This window comes from Ornithodoros turicata, chromosome 6 (assembly GCF_037126465.1).
Source record: "Ornithodoros turicata isolate Travis chromosome 6, ASM3712646v1, whole genome shotgun sequence".
Lineage (NCBI taxonomy): Eukaryota > Metazoa > Arthropoda > Arachnida > Ixodida > Argasidae > Ornithodoros > Ornithodoros turicata.
Genome location: NC_088206.1, coordinates 66,007,469 through 66,027,979, shown reverse-complemented (window position 1 = coordinate 66,027,979; position 20,511 = coordinate 66,007,469). Strand labels below are relative to the sequence as shown.

Sequence of the window (20,511 nt, the reverse complement as noted above, 5' to 3'; positions counted from 1 at the left end):
TTGTTGTGTTAGCGACGCTTTGCATATTAGACGACGGGATGGCTGAAGGTCACGCTGTTTCCACTCAGACTGTGATATCTCTTCTGCTGATTTGCATGAGTACACGAGCAAGTCGAATAAACGCTCGAAGATACACGATGTTATTGCAATAGCAAGCATTTGCATATAAGACAACTCGTTGGATAAAGGTCGTACCTTTTTACTCTAGCCGGTGTCGCCTTTGCAACTCGAAACAGGAAAAATAATTACTATGCGATACATGTTGCGCCGCAGGAAAAAGAAGAAGAAAAAAAGACGCAGTATACTAATGACAGCCACCTCCATGCTGACTGCTTTGACTTCTGAACAGAGCGAGCCAGCCCGGGTAAAGCCGTAATTACCTCTCAAGGATAAACGATAATATCACTTTCCTCATCACGTCTTTGGGGCGAGACGGTCGACGCTGCACTCTCATAGGCAAACGAAGCGACTTCTATATAAGACGGTTCGTCCGCAACGCTTTCCGGACTGAGCTGGAATGTCAAGTGAATGCCACTTGATTGTTTTCAGGTGGATTCACTTGACATTCCAGCTCAGGTTTTTCCGTGCGGGTGTTTGACTGGAAAAGCAGACTAAGGTGAGTACATGCTTTTTTATCTTCTCTTGTTATAAGTTCTTCCCCTGTGAGCGTGCAAGGTCACAGCCATTTATGGAATGCATGTAGGTGAAAGAAAAAAAGAAAAGAGGTTCATTCCTTCCCGCTGCCGACATGCAATCTTTGTGATTTTAAAGTGCACCTTCTTAGATCATCGCAGTAGATGAAATGAAAAAATAAACGATTGCAAACAGTACAACATTATTTTTTTATTTAGGACATTGCATTGCGTTGTATGTTTTGGAGGACATTGCTAATTTACAAGTCGGCTTCACCTAACTTCTACGTGCGTTGCGGGAAGTCAACGTTAGGAAATGCTCAGTCTTGCTGGATTGCTTGTTTCTTTGCATTTCAATTCAGCGGAACGGTGTTTTTTTTAATTGTTTGACTTTGGTTCTTCATAAAACATATTTTCCAGTTCATCGTCTTTGTTGTAACTACTCCGACGAGGTTGAAGGGTCATCTCACATTTTGGGCTTGTAAGATCGACTTCTTCTAAGCATTTTTTTTTAGCTTCTCTTTTTCATTTCATGTTCGGGTAACAACAGAACACTTCACCTGCACGTCAATGGCAAACAGGTCAGAAAGAAAGGAATGTGTCTACCTTCATTTGTGAGATGTAGCTAGTCTTCACCCAACTCCTACGTGCATTGGGGGAAAGCCTACTTTAGGAAATGTTCAGTCTTGTTACTGCATGTTTCTTTGCATTTAAACTTAGCGAAACGGTGTTTTTTTTTTATCGTTTGATTTTGCTTTGACATAAAACATATTTTCCAGTTCATCTTCCTTCTTTTGCCGTAACTACTCCGAAGAGGTTGAAGGGAAGAGTTTGAGATCTTCCTTGACAACAAGGCAAAAATGTGTGCTATACAATGGAGAAGAGGTGGAAAACTTTTTTTTTTCAAGTTAATCCACTCGGGATTCCAGATGAAGATTTTTTTTCTCCGTGAGAGTGTTTGACTGGAAAGACAGACTGTGGTAAGTACATGGATTTGCCCTCCTCTTTTGCAATACATATACTATATATAATGCTTTTCTATGAACATGCAAGTCATTTATGGAAATGCAAATATGAGGAACGACAAGGTTTCATGCCTCTCGCTTTCAGTGGCGACATGCAGGTCTTTGTGATTTAAGGAATGCTTTCCTAGCCCATCACAGGAAGTGAAAACGTTTGCAAACAGTTACATTTTTTTTTTTATTTAGATACAAGGACAGTGAGATCACAGCCCTTTTAGATAGTGAGATTCCATAGCCAGAGTGATGTCGACCAATTGTTCTGCCAAGAGAGTAAATGTTGCCTGGGCAGCGGCGAAGTTTTAACTCACGTTCTAAGCACAAACAGCATACATCTGAGCATTCGTTATCGTAATAGGTCCTTGTAAGATTGGCTGTCTCTAAGCATTTTTGCAGCTGGCGTGTTTCGTTTCGTGTTAGGGTAACACCAGAACGCTTCGGTTTACCGTTTTCACTCCAAATGCGTACCACAAGCAAGTCAGAAGGGCACGAATGTACATAAACATATTTTTCCAGTTCAGCTTCTTTGCTGCAATTGCCCTGATGAAGCTGAAGGGAAGAGGATGGAAGCTTCGTTAGCTCGATGATCACCACAACAAGCAAAAACGTGTGCCACACAACGGAGAAGAGAACACACAAACATCTATCCATGTCTGTTCACTCACAATGAAATGAGAGGGCTTAGTACAAATGTACATTTTTATTTCCCTGATACATGAGCGGTGATTATTTTTTTTTATGCTCCATTGTGCACCAGTCGATGTTTGAAGAGGTCAAGTGTTAGCTTGCTGATGTAGCCTGTTAAGTAGTGCCAACCTTCAGACTCGGCTTGTTCCATGAAACATAGACTCTCGGCAGCAAGATGCATAGCGTCAACCTCGTCAGCATATGTCAAAATTTCGTCCACGTGACGTGACCATTCAGCAAGTAAGGCAAAAGGTGATTCCGAGGCAAACGTACAGGCGGTGTGAACTCTGGCATACATTGTTTTTGCAGTTTTCCAAGTAACCCTGTCAGGAGGTTGATCTGGCAGCGCTTGAAACAACACCATATCCGTCACAATTTTAAAAGCTTCCACGAGCGAAGTTTTGCCTACTTGTGTTAACCCACATTCCAATATCTCTTTGTAGGAGACGTGTTTGAGACGACACACAGGCTGCATCCGAAATTCGTGTGTGTAACCTCTTCTCCATCTGCCACACACATCTCTACCTAGCACAGGCTGCTCTTCATCTGCGTCTGATGATGACAACCATGCGCCATCAAGCCGAGGATCAACCTCAGGCCATGTTGTGTCATCGGCGGCTGACTTGTCTTGACTGGTCATTACAAACCAAGGTAATTTTCTGCGATCCACTTCTTGTCCAGACTGCCAGTGAACTGAACCAAGTACTGAAGCTTCCCATTTCTAACTCGTCGTTTTATGATCTTCTCTACTTTTGGAACCTCTCTCACTCGTACAATTTCACTCTCATAAAACCCACCAATGATGTCTTCATTTTTAAGATCACGTAATAGGTACGTGTTAGGATACCCTAACTTGATCGCTCTCACCACGAAGAGTTCTGACGTAAATGACCCTAAATAACGTTTTATTAGCTGATGTCTGTATTTTGCTATTCGCACTACGTCTCCAACGCTGTAGCGCGGCTTTTTTGGTGGTCCAACCGGGCTGGGGTACAGTCTCTCTCGGAAAATGTGCTCGTTTTCTTTCTTTACGTCCACTGGTCTGGCAGAAAGCGATCTGTGTACGCGATTGTTGTAAGCTTTCACTACTTGAGGTAAAATGTTCACATATCGCTTGTGACCCTGGAATGTGAAGATACGGTACAGTGTGGTCACAATTGTTCGCTGACATCGCTCGGCGATACTGGCCTTCATAGGAGAATTTGTATGGATGAGCCGGATCCCCCTTGCTTTCAGAAACTGTTGTACCACCTTGTTTGTAAATTCTGTTCCACGATCTGTGTGCAAAAGCTTGGGTGTCCCAATTCTTTTAAAGGCAAGTTTAAAAGCTCGAATAACCTCGGGAGATCGTTTATTACGAATAGGTACAATGGCAAGAAGCCGAGAGAAAGCATCTATACAAAAGAGCAAATAGCGAAAACCATCGTTCTGGTTCTTTAGACTTTGCAAATCCTTTAGGTCAGCCTGGAATAGTTCACGAAGTCCAAGTGCAATGGTTTTTCGAAACTTCGTGGGTCGCTTGTATTCCTTATGCAAACTGTACACATCACTTGTCTCCAGAAATTTAGTGACTTTGTCCTTCTTTTCGCCTATGGCTCGAGCAAGTCTCTGCACTCCACCAAAGCTGCCGACATGTTGCGGGTCATAGTAGGCTGCCATTAGTACTTCTTCCTACTGCAAACTCTAAGAGCATCGAGTGATAGATAAGCGTTGATTGTAGCTGAAACGTCTCCTCTCATCCAGGGAGGTTGCCTGTTGTGAAGTTCGTACTTCAAAAGCTCAACAATAGATGAGTGTGGCACCACCTTTCCGTGACAGATAACTCTTCCGTACTCGTCGTAAGCCAGAACCGTTGTCATCAGCTGAAGCATAGCTAATACCTTTTTATGATGTCTTGGAGGGAAGTGTGACAGTATTTTTTCTTCTTCGAAGTAGCCTCTCTCCTCGGATTTCAGTACGGTGTCCATGTGAGCTGTCGTGCGCGCTTCGCGGCTCGTGTGAGCGGTGGTGACGCACGTCGAGGTGTGGAAGCTTCACTTACGGAATGAGGTGAAGGAGTGGCCAGAGTTTTCTCTGCTGTATGTTTTTGAAGACGAGATGGGTGCACAATAAGTGCTGGTAAGTTTAGCTTGACCAATAGCGGCAAAATCCGATCAAAATAGGGTGGTCTTTGAACATTTCTTGCTTTCGTCACGAGATAGTATACGAGGTCAATTATATTAGTATTGTCTACTCGCTCACCGTCGACAATTATCTGAAATGTTTTCCTATCCCATGAGATCGTTGGTTCCAGAAGACGTAATAGGTTTTCTGATCTGATTTTATAGCCACTGCTCATGAAATCAACGACAGTATTACTTTTTTCCTCGGTCTGTGTTTCCTCTTCTCTCGCTGTTGTTGAACCCAGTGTAGGTGTGCTCTCACTCACAGTGGGATGTAGCAAGGAGTGAAGATATTGGATTATCTCTTTTGCTTTGATATCGTCTGGTTCATCTTTCTTCAATATCTGTGGGATGGGGGTTTCCCGGTAAGGCACAAGCTCGTATTTCTGCATCGACTACACTCCGATTGCTTTTGCTATCGCCCTTCCACCTAAAGTCGAGAGGAGACCCAGCAAAGGTGGCAAAAGGAACTGTAGAAAACCACCAGATTGTTGCAATACCTTTCGAACTTTCTTCACTCCTGTAGTGTCTCGTTTTGCCAAAAAGCGGATAGGTGTTGCATAAGGTTGCAACTGATTTCTCACTCTTGGAGCTACCTTAATGTTTCCTTTACAAAGATTCATACAAATCTCTCGAATAGCAGTTAGTTGCTCTCTCGTAGCATGTTCCAGGAGAAAATAACGTTGCTCCGGCAACTTTGCATCAGCAAGCAACTGAAGGAAATGAATATTCTTCTTGACACGTTTCATGTTTTATATACTATTTGTCGCTGGTCGTCTGGAAATATATTAGTCCACACCCTAAATTGGTCTGAACAGTTTTGGGATAGGTCAATTACAAGGTATGAATATGGTTTCTTGCAAGCATCTTTATATATACTTGGCAGTAGTTCACTTTTCTTTCGACCAAACAGTTGTCGTGAAAGTATTTGCATTTGGTCCGCAGTGCGGGCGGAACGACATAAAATTAAGGCACTGCTGTTAAACTGAATGCATCTATACAGAGGATCATTAATAAATAAATATTGTGTTATGAAAATAGCTGAACAGTTGAGGTGGTGACAGCCAGCTACATAAAAATTGCAGATTTCTTTGAGCCTTTGTTTGTCGGCTAAGCAATCATCAAATATAATTAAAGAATTTCTTACAGTATCAAGATTAGTAGGAATATCCTGACTGAAGGTTACCTCTGGAAAATTATCAAAGATTGGTTGTTTGTACAAGTATATGTACAATATATGATCAAATGGTTTGTCGAAGACAGCAGCTCTATGTTTAATTAGACGTGTAACAAGTGTCGTCTTTCCACTCTGGCTTTGACCTGATATGGTCATTGAGACCGGAGTGGTAAACCTATAAGGTCCAACCTCAGCCATCTTTTGCAAACGAATGAAGCATGCTATGAAATCACAACATTACATAAAGGAAGGTTACAGCAAAGACGAGCCTGTACATCACTCTCAGATTGGCTAAACTGAAATACAGACCTTCAAGGTTGTAGACATTCAAGGTTGCGCACAGCCGTGTTAGTTATCAGACCAGGAGCATTCCATAATGGAAGGTTACAACAAAAAGCAAAGACAAGTCTGTGCTCTAAGCTTGCCCAAAGTCGAAGTACACACGTTCAAGGTTGTAGACATTCAAGGTTGTGCACGCAGGTATGTTAGTTACCAGACCAATGAAGTTAGATAGGACACGCTGAAACATGTCTTCACGTATAACGTTGCAAGGATGTAGACGTTCAAGGCTGTGCACACATGTTAGAGAGCTGCATGCAATCGCTATATAAGAGCGGACATAGAGAGTGGTTCTTCATTCAGAACGTCAGACTGAGGAGGTGTGTTACATATTCCTGTGGAAGATGTAAGAGTTTACAAATCTATTCTTCTCTTTCAGTTCATTCTATACAGCAAGAGGAGAAAGCAAATTGTCAACATAACAGCGAAGCCTCCATAACACAAGTAAGCTATGTCATCCGTCATGGAAAAGTTGGATAAACTGAAAAAATGTGGTGACGGTGAAATTCAGAAAATGAGCAACATACCCAAAAACGAAAAGTTCGAAGTGCTGGACATTCAGAAAATTGACACTATGTATGGCGAGGCCGTATACGTGGAGCTCCGCATGGAAAACGACAAGCCAGTGAAAGTGTATCTACCTGGACGCTTCAAAAAATTGTCGGAGGAAGAGCTAGAGGAAATGCGACTGCTTCCAAATCTCAAAATGGAGAAGAAAGAACGGTTTACCAAAGATGGTAAAAAAGTCATTTCGCCAGATATTATCTTCACCAATTCGAAGAGAAAGTGATGAGATATGGTGACGTGTCACTTATGCTCCCAGCACGAACGGCAGTATTATGCAACAGCATTAGGTCTTCAGATTCACTTGGCAAATGTTCACAATCTTCAAGCCCCCTGCATTCCTTTTTGTGAGACTTTGTGCACACTGCGAAACTATACTAATCGGTTCGAGCTACATTTACACGACAGGGACGTTAGCGGACATGATGTTACAACCTTTTTTCACGAGTACAGACAGTACATTGCTGATGTCTTACGACACTTTGGTTTCCCACTGCGCTATTTTGTATTGCTTAAAGTGGAACTTGGTCGTCACACGCCAGACGATGAGTTACAGCTCGAAATTAGTTTCGTGCCTTCCAAAGTAGTGACAGTATGGTCAGAGGCAGATGTAGAACCTTCTATCACTCAAGTGACTGCTGAAATAGCACAAAATTTGGAAAACCTCGAAGTAGAAGGTTCAGGTTTTTTTCTCTTTCGCATTCATGCCTGTATCATGAACATTGGACGTTTGATGCCTCAACTGATTGGATGTGCCCAGTTTGAGTTACCGCAAGAATTGAAGCATAAGTTTCGTTCTCTGTTGTGTGTGGACTTTGGTTTGCATGAAGATGAGCAGAACATGTGTTTTGCCTTCTCTGTAATAGCTGCACTGCATCCTGCTACTGGTTATCGCAGGCGTAGGGCATCTTCGTACAGACCATATATTTCTGAGTATGTTTTTCCGAAAACATTCCCGGTAGCCTTCCCAAAAGAGGTTGAAGCATTCGAAAAAAATAATGGTATCAGTATCAATGTGTACGCCTACGAAAGGGAAGACAAATCTCTGTACCCCATCAAGGTTGTCGATGACGAGCGTGAGAAACATGTGGATCTGTTGCTAATCGACTCTCATTTTCTGCTTATCACAAATTTTAATGGATTATTTCAACCTAGCGGACGGTTTCATTGCAAGAGGTGTATGATGGGCTTCTCATCAGACAGAATCCTCAGTGATCATTTAAAGATGTGTTTGCATCAGAAGGTTGCTAAGACAATTTACCCTAAGAAGGGAGAGACGGTAGCATTTGCCGGGGAACATCTCATGTCGGAAGTCCCTTTCTACTGTGTATATGATTTTGAAAGTGTTTTGTCACTTTGTTTGGAGGAAACAAACGTGTATGAGGATCACTGTCCTTCCTCATTTTGCCTTTTGGTTATACGTGCATCCGACTCACACGTGTTGCAAAAGCATCTTTTCCGTGGTCCTAATTGTGTCACAGTATTTATGGAGCTGCTGCGGAAATTGCATGACGAAATTTTAGGATGGATACATGCTTTTGCACCTCTAGAAATGACTGAAGAGAATGAGCGTCAACATACAGCAGCCACTCATTGTAATATCTGCAAAGAATCCTTTGCTAAAAGACAAAAAGTTCGAGACCATGACCATGTAAGCGGAGAATTTCGACAAACACTATGTCAGACGTGTAACCTGAAACTGAGAGTGCCACCCAAGATTCCAATCATTGCACATAATGCTAACTATGACATGAGTTTTCTCCTGTCTCATTTACATCTGCTTAAGAAGTCAGACATCAACGTGATTGCCACCAGCTGTCAAAAATTTAAAGCAATTGACATCGGCTCTTATCGATTCTTGGACAGTTTGAGTTTTCTGAACGCAAGCCTTGAAACACTGGTGAAAAATCTACGTGATAAAGGTGAATCCAACTTTCAATGCCTTCGCCAGTTTTTTCCAAATGAGGAACACTTTCAGCTGGTTGTTCGTAAGGGGGTCTTCTGTTATAACTTTGTCACCAGTTTTGAAGCCTATGATGAGCCTTCGCTACCACCTCGAGATAAGTTCTTTAACATTTTGAATGGAACCGAAGTAAGTGAACAAGACTACAACCACGCGCAGAATGTGTATGAAAAATTTCGGCTCAAGAGTCTTGGAGAGTATTCGGACTTATACCTTCTGACAGACACACTGCTTTTAGCAGATGTGTTTCAGAACTTTCGAAAGTGGACACTCGATGTGCACAAGATTGAACCGTTTCATTTTGTATCCCTTCCAGGATTAAGCATGTCTTGTGCACTAAAAATGAGTCAGGTAGAACTAGAACTAATTAACGACCCCAACGCGTACCTGCTCATCGAGAATGGCTTACGAGGAGGTGTCACACAGTGCTCCCTGAGAAAAGCAACTGCGAATGTGCCAGGAACAGAACAGTTTGATCCCGAAAAAGAAAAAAAAATAATTAACTACATTGATGTAAATGGCCTGTATGGAGCAGTCATGAGAGAACCATTGCCTTACGGAGGATTTGAGTGGCTCACTGAGGAGGAAATTGTTAACTTGGATATAGCTCAGATACGAGATGATAGCCCTGTGGGTTACTTTCTTGAGGTAGACCTAGTGTATGACCGAGCAACTCATGAACGCCACAGAGATCTTCCCGTTGCCCCTGAAAAAATGTCCGTTCGTTATGAGCTATTGTCAGACTATCAGAAGGTGCTCATGAAGAAGTTCAATCTTCCACAGAAAGCTACCGAAGCAAAACTGTTGCTAACGTTATTTGATAAAGAGAGGTACTTTCTCCACTATCGCAATTTGCAACTGTATCTGCAATTGGGGTTGCGTCTCACTAAAGTTCACAGGGTTCTCAAGTTCAATCAAAAGCCCTTTCTGCGATCCTATGTCGACTTCAATCACGAACTTCGGAAGCGAGCTACAAACGCATTTGAGAAACAGCAATCAAAGCTAATGATTAATAGTGTATATGGCAGGACATGTATGCAAGTCAGGAAATTCGTAAATTGTCGCCTCACAGTAACAGATGAGCAAGTGTTGAAGCTTCTACGTAAACCAAACTTGAAACAGTTCCGCCCTCTGAGCTCTCACGTCATCTTGTTCCAATTTAGTCAGTCTGTTCTTCGCATGAAGCAACCGCTGTACCTGGGCTTCACAATATTGGAATTGTCTAAGCTGAAGATGTTTGATTTTTATCATAACCATCTTCTCCGTGTAGCCCCTGATACACGACTGCTATACATGGACACTGATTCTTACATTGTGATGCTGAGTGACGATAAAGTACTCCACGAACTAGCTGACGAGCATCTAGACAACTCTGGATATGACCCTGATCACCCACTCTATTCGACAAAAAACAGGATGGTACTAGGAAAGTTTAAAAATGAGCTTCCTCGTGATCACATTCTTGGCTTCTGTTGTCTGAAGCCAAAGCTGTACGCCCTCGATCTGTGCAGCAAAAAGCAGTACAATCGCGCTAAGGGTGTTAAACAATGTGAAGCACAAAAACTCCACTTCTCTATGTATACGAATGCTCTCGAGCAGGGCACAATGCATAAAGTTAAACAGAACCTCATTGTGCACAAGGACAATGTCAACAAAAGTGTGTCAGTGACAAAAATAGCCCTCAATCCACTGGATACGAAACGCTTCATTTGTGATGATGGAATTGACACGCTACCTTTTGGCTATGGTTGAATTTTTTTAATGTGTACGGATTGGTCTCTCTAATGAAGCGATGGTGTTGGGGTGTGCACCGTCACGAGGTTTCATTACAGAGTTGGCATACGGGAGTAGGAGGGAACTCATCTGTTATCACCCCCGCAACAGATGTTGCCCTTCTATTCCTGGTCCCACAGAAAAAAATTGTAATAAAGATGTTACATCCATATAGCTATGGTTTGTCATATATTAGAACAATGTCATGTTAGAACCATGAACTAAAGCTATTGCATTATTCCACATCTATGGTTGTCAGTGTGGGATTACTTACAACTGTGAGTTAAGAGCTAGAGGATATTTGTTAGCCACGAGTGATGACTAAGCTGAGACCTGGTTTGATGAATTTCATGTCTTCCTGAAGTAATGTGTAGCTCTTGATGTGAGTGAAAGAGAGACAGTTTGCTTTCCCATATTGCTGCATGCATTTGAGATGGAAATAACAACTGACTTTGTCTGCAAGTCACTGTTTGTAAATGGACCGTCTCAGACGAATTTGATTATATGTGCGTGAAATAACCTGTTTTCTAAGAATTTGATTATAAGAGTATGTGATAACCAGTTTCTAATAGCATGTATGTAATCTATAACAACGTCTTTGTTTGCAAGTCAGTGTTTGCAAATAGCCTGTCTCAGATGAGAGTCACTGTTTGTAAATGATCCGTGTCAGAAAATTTTTGATTATACAGTCAAACTTCTTTACAACGAAACTCAGGGGACAGCAAAAAAAATTCGCAGTAAAGGTATTTTCGTTAAAAAGGATGTCCATTATTGGACCTATAGGGCTCCAGCAGGACCGCAAAAAAATTGCTGTAGTGGTATTTTCATTAAAAAGGTGTTCGCTATAAAGGAGTTTGACTGTATGTGTATGAAATAACCAGTTTCTAATAGCATGTATGTAATCATCAACAATGTCTTTGTTTGCAAGTCACTGTTTGTAAATAGCCTATCTCAGATGAGATTTTTTTTTATTACCAATGATTCATTATATAGTGTGCAAATTAAGTTGACAAATAAAGCTCTTTTCCTGCAAACTGAAATTTTATTGAATGCTCATAGTACACTACAGCATGACATATCCTCTGTTTTTCTTGGGAAGTTTTTTCGAACAAGTGTTTCTATCAATCTGTCATTGTGTCTGAAGTTGGTTGGTGAAAACTTCTGAGTGCACTCTTGAAGAGAGAAACCACAGGCTAGAAGACTACCTACATACAAGCAGTACAGTCCACATGTAGCAGATCCATATCCCTGAAGTCGTTTTGCATTGTAGTGAAAGGAAGATGTTGGGTGAATAAACTGGTAAATTTCTTTGCAAACTGGTCGTATGCCGTAGCTGTCGAAATAAGAAATGCTGTTGTTCTTAGAGATGTAACATAAGGTCCAGTGTTCTCCAGGAGAGGATCTAGGAGCTGTGTTTACAACATAGAGCCCTGGTTCAGCTTTTTGACTTGCAATTTCATTGCATGCAAATGTTCCACGAAACAGTGGTCTTGTGCAGTGATTTCGAGCAAAGGCTGCATAAAATTCCCATTCCTACATTTTTTTTTTCTATACGAATTTGACTCGTCTGTCTTTGTTGATTTCTAGCACACGAGGTGTTTCTGAAACAAAGAGAACTGTAACAGCCTCTGTAAGATTTCCACCAAATGTTAGGGTGAGACGAACATTGGCTTGTACCACTGGACTCAGCGACTGCACTTCCACATCTGGAGTGAGATGGTAGTAGAGCATAAACGTTTCTTTCTCATATGCAGCCGGAGCTAGAGGTATGTCTTTCCGCTTCAGCTTGTGAAGCAAATTCATATATCCTTTAGAGTAGATCGATCGTTGAAAGTCAAAGTCATCTGTGTACTGTTGTCCACCAACATCAAGCACAGCTCTCTTAAGCTTGAAATTTTCAAGTTTAAATGGATTCCTTTGTCTGTTACCCTGGTAGGCTTCACTTCTAACCATCAATACTGTCAGCTTTGAGGGAACTCGTTCACTGTAAAGGTCATCGAAAATCACTTGAGATTGATTTGGAGCAATTGTCCTGTACTTAATCTCTAATCCTCGAAGGAGGTATGATGCTGGAGTTGTCTGAAGTCTTCGTTCGATGCCGACGAGTACACTTGGAGAAACCTGCACACGTCGCAGGTACAACACAATTCGTGAAAACTCTATAGTGTGTTTTTCAGTCTCGCTGGCAGGTGCAAGAAGTCGAAAATCATCTGTGTTCTGACGAAGGACAACTCTTATGTCGACTCCATTGAGAAGAAACTTTTCCTGTTGACATATATCACTGAAGATAGGGGAATAAAGATCGCAGAGTGCCGAACCTTTGGTCCGTTTGTAGCGTGCAAAAATTCCTTTTGCCTCAACAGGAGCGGCAAAATTTTCAGATTCTCCCACTGGATCTGGTTCGTAGAGCATTGCAGAGAGGGTGTGAGTTTGAGTAACATTATTAGCATTTGTTATTATGTCCAAGTATGAACGATATGCATAATTTTCGAAGTTAGAAACCAGTGTCGAATTAAGGTAGACGTGGACATGATGAAAGAGCGAGGATGCAAATGCTTGCACAGGTATCACACTATCTGGTGTCACTGTACTGCCAACTGTACTTGATGCTGTATCTCCATTTTTCCGTACAATTTTGCATTGAATGTGTAGAAAACTAGACTGCAAGTCAAAGAATCCACCTCCGAGACCTGGAACATTATATTCGATTACACCACTTGCTGTAGGGGCAGAAACTGGAAAAAACTCCACATATTCTGACTTCTCCAAGGAAAAGTTTGTTGGAGGAAGAGAAAACAGTTCCAATTGGTTTGTGGTGCAGAGGCAGGAATTCTTATGTACTATTGCGATGCTAGACATTTTCTGTAGTAAAAAAATCGACCTTTCTTCGCTTCTTCAGGGATTTTACTGACCGACCCACCCTCTTACGTTTGCTTTTATTGTTGACAGATTGTTTTCTTTTCCTTCCTTTTCCTCTGAGCCTCTGAAGCAACTCGTCACGTGTTGAATGGATTGTACGACCAACTCCTTTCCTTAGAGCTTCTCTAAACGTTGATCCCTGCTTAACTTCTTCTGCTATGTGTCGTCCAGTGTCGAGGAGCTTTCGACCCACGTAGGGAGCTACCTTCTTCGTTAGTATAGGTATAAACTGCTGCACTAAATCAGAGAAATAACCAGATCCGACTTGATAAAGAGGAGCTGAATAATGTGGCAGTGGTTGATCACGTTTGCCCGTACCATAATGTGCTATGCAACAGGGTGCCTGTGTTATATACATTTTCGAAAATGCAGTGTCACTCCAACACGTCCTGAGCCGGCAATGAATGGAATGAAATCACCTATCTCGTTTGCCAGTTCGATTTGAATGGTGGTCAGTTCTTTTGCTATCACATATTTATAGTAAAGATTAGTGAAAGAATATGAAATCACTTCATTCCGACTCTGCACTCTGAAAGGGAGTAAACGGAGAAGAGGTGCCGTGATATCACCGACAGCTTCATTCTCGATGATGTCACTGTAAATAAAGATATAATTTTGTGCTGGAAAAAGACAGACATCCCGCTGGGCTACAGCAAAACTTGAGAAGGTTGTCCTTTTTCCGAATCCAAGCATCAGAGCCAAATATGGATGAAATGTGACATAACCCTCGCTACGACCTTCCAGCTGACAAACTCCATTGTATGGATTATAAAACAAAACACGTGCACTTTCTGGTAGCCCTAGCTTTGTTCGGTATGCATGATTTATTGCATCAACTAGGTCCTTTCCCGACTCGTAATACCCTTCTGGAATTTCATATTTTGTTGTACGTGAGCGGTACGTGATTAAAGTAATTTTTTCTTCTGTATCCTCTTGATACTTCAATACTTTTACTGGTTGACCTTCATCCACTTCCGAACATCCAATAATCTTTTCAGGAAAACCAAGCTTGGCAGAGAGGGCTAGGCTCAACTCAAGTCCGGTATTGAGTGGCAGTTGTAGCTCATAATGTCCAGTGACACGTAGAATCCTTGCTTGGCTTTTTAAATGTTTCGTTAGGAATTGTCGAATTGGTAAGATAATGTTTTCTCCTGCGCGAAACTTAATTTGCTCTGTTGTGAGTGCAGGAGCAAAGAGACTAGTTTCAGATATAGCGTTAACAGTGTCCGTGACGTTCTTAATTGCAAACGGGACATTCACCTCTGTCAGGGCAACTTCCCACTTCCCATCTAAGTGCACGGGATGAGCAAGTTTAACTCTGAACTTACTCATCGTGTTATTAGGAAATACATCGGTGGAAGCGTTTGAGAGTAAATTGATGTAGAACTGGTCTGCCATTTTTTATTGTTCTGACTAATCTCCGTTTGCATGCACCGTTTTTATAAGACTGAGGCGCGTGCCCAGTCTTAGTTATTTACATAGTAGGTGTGCATGCAAACTAATAAGAAGCGCGTGTTGCGCGTGCGAGGGACTTGCTGGAGGCTGGCCTACGATATGGGGGCTGGTGCCCACGTGGTTAATTCCTCAGATGACACAGTGAGGTCGGTATCACTCTGACGTGGTTTACTCCAACACAGTAGGGCGTGCACCTAATTATAATATTAAGAAAGGCATGTTGCAGGGATGGCTTACCAGATAGAGTCGTGAAAGTGGGCTGGTGCCCACGTGGTTAATTCCTCAGATGATACAGTGAGGTCGGTATCTGTGGGCTGGCGCTCACGTGGTTTAGCCCTAATTAACATTCGCAAGAGCGGGATGGGGCGGGGACGGGGGCGGTCTTGTTTGTTGATGCTAAATACGCTAGCTAGCGTATCTAGCAATTGTTTTGCTAGATAGGCACTGCTAGGTGGGCTACAAAATTTGACTACTAGGGAGCGACACATGGGCAAAGGCCAAAAGAGAGGGTGAGGTGCTCTATTGTAAGAGCCCGAAGACCCACCAGCACAAGCACTAACTCCTCTTTGGTATAATGTCGACAAGTCAACAGTACAAGGATGCATAAGAGAGGCATTAGCACATTTATTTGCACAGTACTAAATACAGGGAGCGACACATGGGCAAAGGCCAAAAGAGAGGGTGAGGTGCTCTATTGCAAGAGCCCGAAGACCCACCAGCACAAGCACTAACTCCTCTTTGGTATAATGTCGACAAGGGAACAGTACAAGGATGCATAAGAGAGGCATTAGCACATTTATTTGCACAGTACCAAATGCAGGGAGCGACACATGGGCAAAGGCCAAAAGAGAGGGCGAGGTGCTCTATTGCAAGAGCCCAAGACCCACCGGCACCAGCACTAACTCCTCTTTGGTATAATGTCGACAAGGGAACAGTACAAGGATGCATAAGAGAGGCGTTAGCACATTTATTTGCACAGTACTAAATACAGGGAGCGAGACATGGGCAAAGGCCAAAAGAGAGGGTGAGGTGCTCTATTGCAAGAGCCCGAAGACCCACCAGCACAAGCACTAACTCCTCTTTGGTATAATGTCGACAAGGGAACAGTACAAGGATGCATAAGAGAGGCATTAGCACATGTATTTGCACAGTACTAAATACAGGGAGCGACACATGGGCAAAGGCCAAAAGGGAGGGTGAGGTGCTCTATTGCAAGAGCCCGAAGACCCACAAGCACTAACTCCCATTTGATGTTGACAGTGCTCGATGAGCCATACTTACGTAACCTACAAAGTACAGCTAACGTTGCAAGCAAGTCTCATATCACATTTACAAGTGGTTCATGAAGCTATTGTCACTTGGAACTACTCTGTACAAAGTGGTGTAAATTGTTTCAAGAAACACTTGTAACAGTGCATAGGCCTGGGGTGGGACAACATGTGTTCACAATGTAACTCATGTGAACGGTCAGTATAAAAGGAACACAATCACAAATCAAAGCCAACAGCAGTTAAATTATGTTAATTTGTGGGTTTTTACCTAGGCAAGCATTGCAATGCCAGTTAGACCGAGGAGCCCGTTTGATAAGAGCGCATCAGTAATGGCACCATTTCTCACATGAGTCACATTGGATCATTGAGGATCAAGAGTTGCAAGCCCAGTGTTTCCGCTCGGCGTCCAACACTTGCATGACACACTGCCATCCTTCATTGGTGAAATAACACTTAATGCGAGAAACGTCAGCATCAACTACTGTCAGGAGCACTCTCAACATGCTGTTCATCTGCCTTGTGACCATGAGGTATGCTTTCTTTAATGTCGCTTCCAGTAAAGAGAATTATGAGCTGCATATCTCTATCTTCGACTTACGATAGGTATCCGACTGGTAGGTACCCTGCGACTTACGATAGGTGCGATAGGCACCCCATTGACACCTGCGCCAGCGCACCTGACGCCCAGGATCCTCAGATGCACACGTTGTGGAACTTGCGGCAAAACCGGCGCAAGGAAGCTTACTTTTGGCCCTTGTGGCCATGGAGAGGGAATTTGTGGCGCCTTCCGAGTACACTAAGAGGAAGAATGCAACGAGATGAAAAACAGAAAACACGGTCTTTTTCAGGGCCACCAAATATCTGCCACAATGGCTTGCGTTCTGCGAGTGTAGAAAGACCCAGGATGACGTTAGCAATAATTAGACCCAAATGCCCCACAAAAGAAGGAAGAGTACTGCCTTGCACCGCATACGAACGGGCAACGCCTTTTCACCCGCTTTTCTGCACAAGATTGGAAGAGCCGACTAGCCCCTTGTGCCACCCCTGCCAAGTCACAGCCGACTTCGAACATCTCCTCATTCACTGCAGCAACTACACGGAGGAGCGCAACACCCTCCTTCGGAAATTAGCACACGCCAATGGAGCACCCCTTCTCAGCCTGGACATCACCAATCCAACTGGATCCTACACAACCAGGCGAAAAACCCGTGACGCCCTCCTCCTTTTCCTCGAAGAGACCCAACTGCTCGACCTCCTCTAGCCCCCTCCCCCCTTTCTTCCCCCTTCCCCCTCTCTGAAAACGAAACGTGCCGCCAACTCTGAGCAGGCAAACCTCGTTTTCTCTTCCCAAATACGTCACTACCACCACTACCACCACCACGTTAGCAATGAAACGTAACTGAAGCCCGATCAGTTACTGAAACAAAACAAACAGAGAGGGGGCAACAAAATGCAACTCAGGTTGGTATTTTTTTCTTCTGACGGTATCTCTTTTTCGAATTATCGATCGACTCGATCTGTCCACAGCCCGACATTTTCCCTTGTAAAGTCCGTCGACGCTTAAAACGTGACGGGTATCATATTTCTATTCAATCGCTTCCCGATCTTCTTATACCTGCGGGTATCATTTCTGTTAAATCGCCCTCCAATCTTCTTATACCTGACGGGTATTATTTCTGTGCAATCGCTTCCCGACCTTCTTATAGCCTGACGGGTATCATTTCTGTTCAATCGCCTTCCAATCTTATACCTGACGGGTATAATTTCTGTTAATCGCCTTTCAATCTTCTGATAACGTACCTGACGGATATCATTTCTGTGCAATCGCTTCCCGACCTTCTTATACCCTGACGGGTATCATTTCTGTTCAATCGCCTTCCCATCTTCCTGACGGTAACATTTCTGTGTAATCGCTTCCCGATCTTCTTATAGCCTGACGGGTATCATTTCTGTTAAATCGCCGTCCAATCTTATACCTGACGGGTATAATTTCTGTTAAATCGCCTTCCAATCTTCTTATAACGTACCTGACGGATATCATTTCTGTGCAATCGCTTCCCGACCTTCTTATAGCCTGACGGGTATCATTTCTGTTCAATTGCCTTCCCATCTTCCTGACGGTAACATTTCTGTGTAATCGCTTCCCGATCTTCTTATAGCCTGACGGGTATCATTTCTGTTCAATTGCCTTCCCATCTTCCTGACGGTAACATTTCTGTGTAATCGCTTCCCGATCTTCTTATAAGCTGGCGGTATCATTTCTCAAGTTATCGAAACCACAGCCCGACATTTTCCCTTGTAAATTCCGTCGACGCTTAACACGTGACGGGTATCATTTCTCTTAAATCGCCTTCCAATCTTATACCTGACAGGTATGATTTCTGTTAAATCGCCTTCCAATCTTCTTATAACGTACCTGACGGATATCATTTCTGTGCAATCGCTTCCCGACCTTCTTATAGCCTGACGGGTATCATTTCTGTTCAATCGCCTTCCAATCTTATACCTGACGGGTATAATTTCTGTTAAATCGCCTTTCAATCTTCTTATAACGTACCTGACGGATATCATTTCTGTGCAATCGCTTCCCGACCTTCTTATAGCCTGACGGGTATCATTTCTGTTCAATCGCCTTCCAATCTTATACCTGACGGGTATAATTTCTGTTAAATCGCCTTTCAATCTTCTTATAACGTACCTGACGGATATCATTTCTGTGCAATCGCTTCCCGACCTTCTTATAGCCTGACGGGTATCATTTCTGTTCAATCGCCTTCCAATCTTATACCTGACGGGTATAATTTCTGTTAAATCGCCTTTCAATCTTCTTATAACGTACCTGACGGATGTCATTTCTGTGCAATCGCTTCCCGACCTTCTTATAGCCTGACGGGTATCGTTTCTGTTCAATCGCCTTCCCATCTTCCTGACGGTAACATTTCTGTGTAATCGCTTCCCGATCTTCTTATAAGCTGACGGTATCATTTCTCAGTTATCGAAACCACAGCCCGACATTTTCCCTTGTAAATTCCGTCGACGCTTAAAACCTGACGGGTACGGGACTGTTAAATCGCCTTCCAATCTTATACCTGACGGGTATAATTTCTGTTCAATCGCCATCCAATCTTCTTATAACGTACCTGACGGATATCATTTCTGGGCAATCGCTTCCCGACCTTCTTATAGGCTGACGGGTATCATTTCTGTTAAATCGCCTTCCAATCTTATACCTGACCGGTATCATTTCTGTTAAATCGCCTTCCAATCTTATACCTGACCGGTATAATTTCTGTTAATCGCCTTTCAATCTTCTGATAACGTACCTGACGGATATCATTTCTGTGCAATCGCTTCCCGACCTTCTTATACCCTGACGGGTATCATTTCTGTTCAATCGCCTTCCCATCTTCCTGACGGTAACATTTCCTGTGTAATCGCTTCCCGATCTTCTTATAAGCTGACGGTATCATTTCTCAAGGTATCGAAACCACAGCCCGACATTTTCCCTTGTAAATTCCATCGGCGCTTAAAACGTGACGGGTATCATTTCTGTTAAATCGCCTTCCAATCTTATACCTGACGGGTATAATTTCTGTTAAATCGCCTTCCAATCTTCTTATAATGTACCTCACGGATATCATTTCTGTGCAATCGCTTCCCGACCTTCTTATAGCCTGACGGGTATCATTTCTGTTCAATGGCCTTCCCATCTTCCTGACGGTAACATTTCTGTGTAATCGCTTCCCGATCTTCTTATAAGCTGACGGTATCATTTCTCAAGTTATCGAAACCACAGCCCGACATTTTCCCTTGTAAATTCCGTCGACGCTTAAAACGTGACGGGTATCATTTCTGTTAAATCGCCTTCCAATCTTATACCTGACGGGTATAATTTTTGTTAAATCGCCTTCCAATCTTCTTATAACGTACCTGACGGATATCATTTCTGTGCAATCGCTTCCCGACCTTCTTATAGCCTGACGGGTATCATTTCTGTTCAATCGCCTTCCCATCTTCCTGACGGTAACATTTCTGTGTAATCGCTTCCCGATCTTCTTATAAGCTGACGGTATCATTTCTCAAGTTATCGAAACCACAGCCCGACATTTTCCCTTGTAAATTCCGTCGACGCTTAAAACGTGACGGGTATCATTTCTGTTAAATCGCCTTCCAATCTTCTTATAACGTACCTGACGGATATCATTTCTGTGCAATCGCTTCCCGACCTTCTTATAGCCTGACGGGTATCATTTCTGTTCAATCGCCTTCCCATCTTCCTGACGGTAACATTTCTGTGTAATCGCTTCCCGATCTTCTTATAAGCTGACGGTATCATTTCTCAAGTTATCGAAACCAGAGCCCGACATTTTCCCTTGTAAATTCCGTCGACGCTTAAAACGTGACGGGTATCATTTCTGTTAAATCGCCTTCCAATCTTATACCTGACGGGTATAATTTCTGTTAAATCGCCATCCAATATTCTTATGACGTACCTGACGGATATCATTTCTGTGCAATCGCTTCCCGACCTCCTTATAGCCTGACGGGTA

At 42.9% G+C, this 20,511-nt stretch overlaps 1 long non-coding RNA gene across 4 annotated transcripts; it reads left to right on the top strand.

Annotated features, from left to right (window-relative positions):
- The first annotated feature begins 236 nt into the window (after positions 1–236).
- On the top strand, positions 237–7,545 carry LOC135397080 (uncharacterized). Of its 4 annotated transcripts, XR_010423583.1 has the most exons (4): positions 237–616; positions 1,183–1,213; positions 1,412–2,989; positions 6,396–7,545. It is a non-coding gene; the product is annotated as an uncharacterized LOC135397080 (long non-coding RNA). The 4 variants fall into 4 exon arrangements; XR_010423584.1 differs by lacking the exon at positions 1,183–1,213; XR_010423586.1 differs by having other exon boundaries at positions 237–1,612; positions 2,782–2,989.
- Positions 7,546–20,511: the final 12,966 nt, after the last annotated feature.